General features: G+C 40.2%; 1 protein-coding gene across 1 annotated transcript in view; it reads right to left on the reverse strand.

Annotated features, from left to right (window-relative positions):
- The window catches only part of LOC107149713 (cadherin-related family member 3), a 72397-nt gene that overhangs the window by 40936 nt on the left and 25778 nt on the right, over window positions 1-5683 (reverse strand). The window lies entirely within an intron of this gene.

The raw sequence follows: 5683 nt of genomic DNA on the forward strand, positions 1-5683 counted from the left end.
TTTTTTTTTTTTCATACCAGGGATTGAACCCAGGGGGTTACCTTTTTATATTTTACTTACAGACAGGGTCTCGCTGGGTTGCTTAGGGCCTCTCTAAGTTGCTGAGGCTGGCTTTGAACTTTTGATCCTTCTGCCTCAGCCTCCTGAGCCACTAGGATTATAGGCCTGTGCCACTGTCCCTAGCTATCTCATTTAACTCTTGAAATGATGCTGAGATTGGTACTCCTCTTAGCCCTACATTTCAAAAGAGGAAACCAAGGCTTGCAAACATTGAAGAAATGGCTCAAGAATACAGAGCTAGTCTTCCTGGGAGAAAAGAAAGATGTCTATTATTTTTTTTAATTCTTTAAAAATTTTATGTATCTATGTATTTATTGGTATCAGGGATTGAACCCAGGAGCACTTAACCACGGAGTCACATCCCCAACCCTATTTATTTATTATTTATTTATTTAGAGTCAAGGTTTCACTATGTTGCTTAGGATCTCATTAAGTTGCTGAGGCTGGCCTTGAACTCACAATTCTCCTGCCTCAGCCTCCCAAACCCCTGGGATTACAGGCGTGCACAAAGGCTCATGGCTATTTTTTAAAACATTACAATTGAACCTACTTTTTAAATGTTGCAGGTGGAAACTAAAGAATCTACATGGGTGAAAACATAATTATGGAGCAGCTCAGTGTTACTGTTTACAGAGGAAGAGAAGAGAGGGAACTGAGGGGAGAAAGCGGGAAGGGAAAGACCAGGTAGTCTGAAATGGAGCCCTGAGAAAACTGAATATCACAAGGCCCAGCGGAGGAGGATGAACCAGGAAACAAAACAAGAAAGCATAGTGAGAAGGGCAGGAGAGCCAGGCATGGTGGCACATGCCTGTAATCCCAGCCGGAGGATCATGAGTTCAAAGCCGGCCTTAGCAACTTAGTGAGGCCCTGTCTCTAAATAAAATATTAAAAATGTGATTCTGCAACATGCACCCTCGGAGAAATGATGAATTATGTCCCATCTATGTATGATATGTCAAAGTGCATAAATGCATTCTACCGTCATGTATAACTAATTAAAACAAATTTTTAAAAATTTTTTAAAAAGGGCTGGGGATGTGGCTCAGTGGTTAAGTGCTCCTGGTTTTAATCCCTGATACCAAAAGAAAAGAAAAAAAAAGGTAGGAGAAAAATTAGGAGTGCTTACTATCACAAAATAATATTAATATTACCTAATAATTATTGAGTGCTTCGTGCCTAGTACTTTACTTGCATTACCTCATTTAAGGTAGAACCTAACAATAACTCTATTATAAATAAAGAAACAGAGGGACCGAGAGCTCTACCAGGATTCCAAAGAGGGTCAAAGCTCGAGTCCTCTCCTAAGGTGGCTAATTGCAAGCTGTGCTGTTCCATGTCTACCTTGGTTTGACCCAGGGAAGAAATGGCTTTCTTAGGAAGAATTAGTACAGAGTGTGATCCGGACCGACTTGTTTTCAAACAGCCAAATATGTTGTGTTCATTTTAAAGCAAAAAGATTGGCTAATGATTGCTGATCTGCTACAAAACCTTTTATTGGAGAGGTGCAGGGTTTTTTTTTTCTTTTTTAAATCATTATTATTATTATTATTATTATTATTATTATTATTATTTGTTCTTTTTAGATATGTATGACAGTAGTGTTTTGTTGTTGTTGTTGTTTTGTTTTTGGTACTGGGCATTGAACCCAGGGGCACTTGACAACTGAGCCACATCCACAGCCATATTTTATATTTTATTTAGAGACAGGGTCTCACTGAGTTGCTTAGCACCTCACTAAGTTGCTGAGGCTGGCTCTGAACTCTCTCGATCCTCCTGCCTCAGCCTCCCAAGCCACTGGAATTACAGGCATGTGCCACCACCCCCCAGACAGTAGAATGTATTTTGACATATTATACATACGTGGAGTATAACTTATTCTAATTAGGATCCCATTCTTGAGGTGTTACATGATGTGGAGTTACATTGGTTGGGTATTCATAAATGAACATAGGAAAGTTGTGTCCCATTCATTCCACTGTCTTTCCTATTCCCATCCCCCTCCTTTCCATTAATTACCATTGTCTAATCCAATGCACTTCCATTCTCCCCGCCCCTTACTGTGTGTTAGCATCTGCATATCAGAGAGAACATTTAGCCTTTGGTTTATTGAGATTGGCTTATTTCACTTGGCATGATAGTCTCCAGTTCCATCCATTTACTGGCAAATGCCATTATTTCATTCTTCTTAATGGCTGAGTAATATATACACCATATTTGAGAGATACATCATTTAAGAAGAGAGCTTCAAAGTATAACACAGATAAAACTCCAGACACAGTAATTATTGTAGAATAGGCTTGCATGTTCATCCTAGGGCTATGCAGAAAGTACTAGCACTTTACCCTGAGCATTTGCTAAGACAGAAGTACCACGGATCTTGTGCATGACCTTAAAAGTTGTTGAGGTTTCTCATAACATCTTGTTACTTTCCTCCAAAGTATAAGAGCACTCTCTTACATTCACTTTATAAGCGATAGAAATAGTTTTCCACTTACACACTTCCACAGGACCGCTAAGAGCCTTCAATCTTCTTAAAGCAAACTTCTTTATGATTCTAATACATTATCCCAATATCTAGTTAATATACCAGCCCTCGAGCTGGTATATCATGTGCAATTCAGCAGTTTGCTTCAGCCACCTTAGTTTTGGACATGTGTCTTAAGGGTTTCCCCAGAAACAGCCCCTGAGATGAAAATGTATGTGCAGGTGATTTAGTAAAAGCTTCCAGAAAATTGGTGAAGACGGAGAAGGGGAGGAAATCAAGCAAAAGTGCAATGATCTCAGAGTCCCAGGGAGACGGTTTCAGGAGTCTATGCTAAGCCCCAGAGCTGTCAATCAAGGAAAGGGAAAGAGATGTAACTTCTCAGGTACCTCTTGCTCTTTCAGCCTGTAAGAAACACACAGAGATGTTCTACGGCTGAATAAAGTAAAAGCACAGTGGAGGTGGTGGGAGCCAGATGCCCAACAGGAAGAAAATGGTGAAATGGGATCCAACAGGATGTGGGAAAAAGTACCACTGCGTATGTTTTTGTCATTTTGGGGGGGGGGGAGGTTGGTTTTTCTCTGGAAGGGGGTTGCTAGGAATTGAACCCCAGGGGCACTCTACCACTGAGCTATAACCCTAGCCCCAGCTCCAGCCCCAGCCCCAGCCCTGTTTATTTTTCATTTTGAGAAAGAGCCTGGCTAAATTGCTGAGGCTGGCCTTCACCTTTTGATCCTCCTGCCTCAGCCTCCTGGATTTGTAGGATTACAGGCGTGAGCCACCACACCCAGCTAAAACTTCCTTTGTCACAGAAGCTGAAATAAATATTTGGTTGAATCATGCTAGAAAGCAGAGTTGGTCCCTACGTTTAGAAATCAATTACCTTAGATGTAACATTTAATTTTGCCCCATATGCTTTGATAAACTGATAGAAACTGGGATTCTTTTCAACTCTGAATTGATTGGTTAGGGCTACCCAACGCATTGTAGGCAGAAAAAAAAAAAAAAGGTGATCTCAGGGTGGAGAAGTGTCATATTCAATTAGTGATGCCTGCTACCAGCAAGTGAGAAGGCATCCCAGGACTGTCAGGAAAGGTGTTCAAGATCCTATTAAAATGTTCAGGGAGTTTTTAAAGATACAGGCACCTGAGCCCCCTCCAGAAATCCTGTTTTAATTGGTCTGAGGGGCTTTGGCAGCTGTGTTTGCTAAAAAAAAAAATTCCACTTGATTCTATTGTTGCATTCAAGGTAAAGAAATGTGGTAACATTTAGCATGAATTACCTTGCTATTTTCCCATTGTCCCAACAAATGTTTTCAGGAATACTTTAATGAAACAAATCCTCCTAAAAAATAATATTTTATTACAATTCTGTTTTTAGTCTTGCAAAAAAATTCTTTTTCAACATGAACAACAAAATATTTTTGTTCTGTCTTTTCCTTGTTGGGTCTTCAACAAAGTGGTGGCTTTGAACAGACCAATCTTTGTTCATTGGATTTCTGCGAATGGGCTGAAATTATTGACTTCTTTATACACATCCCTTCAATAATCATGCCCAGGCACATTCATCTCTATAAGACAATAGCCTTAACATTTAGAAAATATCATCAGAAGCCAGCGTAGTGGCACACACCTGTAATCCCAGCCACTCAGGAGGTTGAAGTAGGAGGATTGCCAAGTTAGAGGCCAGCCTCATCAATTTAATGAGACCCTAAGCAACTCCGAGAGACTCTGCCTCAAAATAATATATATATATATAGTCCTGGGGATGTGTGACTCAGTGGTTAAGTGCCTGTGGGTTTGATCTCCAGTCCCAAAAAATAAAAATAAAAAAGAAAGAAAAGCAAGCATCATCAGAATGTATACACTTGTAATTTGTAAAGCAAAACTAGTAATAATGTACGCTGAATGCTCAGTGTACATTGCCCTTTGCAAGATGACATAGCAATGGGGTGACTACTGGCTATGAAATGTTACAAACTCGCATGCCCTCTTGTGGAGAGTGTTGCAAGCTTTGCAATTATAAAGAAACACTGCCCCAAAAATGTATGTATTAAGAGCAACATTGTAGTTTTCTCCCATCCTCTGCCTTTTGTGTGGAGAAATGAAGACATTTCCTAGATAATTAAAGCTTTTTTTAAAAAACCCTTTCGCCCAATTACATATCTAAAATTGTTTCTTAGTTTGAATAACTCAGATTAGTACCTCCATGCTCAAATTCATTTGGCAAGCCTATGACTAAACTACATGATTCATCACATTCCAGAATTTTTCAAGAAATTTTATAGTGTATGACTTAAACTCCCCCCCGACACACACACACATTCTTTCTCTTTTGAAGTGGGGTTCCGGTCGAAGACCAGGACACTAGGTACAACTCAGAAATGAAATGAATCCTTTCAATGATTCTGCAAACACTTCTTTTTTTTTGTTTGTTTGTTTGGTACCAGGGATTGAACCCAGGGACTTGACCACTGAGCCCCATCCCCAGCCCTATTTTGTATTTTATTTAGAGACAGGGCCTCACTGAGTTGCTTAGGGCCTCACCATTGCTGAGGCTGGCTTTGAACTCATGATCCTCCTGCCTCAGCCTCTCAAGCTGCTGGGATTATAGGCATGCACCACCACACCCATCCAAACACAGTCTGCTGTGATGAAGACCAGGGCCCACTGCCTGGTTATGTGAAGGAAAAACACAAAAACACATAATACAATTTTGTAAGAGCATGGAAATATCCATCATACCACAACTCAATTAGGTAAAAGCACGTCATTGCTGTGTTAACTGCATTCAGCAGCTTGAAGAATGTTTTTAGTAGATGGGAACATTTTTCCTTTCCATAAGCGTGAGCTGTGAGTTGTGTAGGCAGGCAACACCCAGGTGAGGTGATGTCATGTGAATGTCAAAGCACTCGGTTGTTTGGGTGGCTGTTGACTTTGCACAGGTTAATCATTGCCAAATCTTCATTTTCTTTCCCTGAGTAGTCTTCAATTATGGATTCCTGGGTAGCAACTCCTTGGAGGATGACCCTCCTACACACACAGACAAACACACGTTCTCCCTCTTAACACTGAGCACAGCTGTGGTTTATTGTTGTTGTTGTTGGCTTGTTTTTTTTTTTTTTTTTTTTTTTTTTTTTTT

Source organism: Marmota marmota, unplaced genomic scaffold (genome assembly GCF_001458135.2).
Source record: "Marmota marmota marmota unplaced genomic scaffold, marMar, whole genome shotgun sequence".
NCBI lineage: Eukaryota > Metazoa > Chordata > Mammalia > Rodentia > Sciuridae > Marmota > Marmota marmota.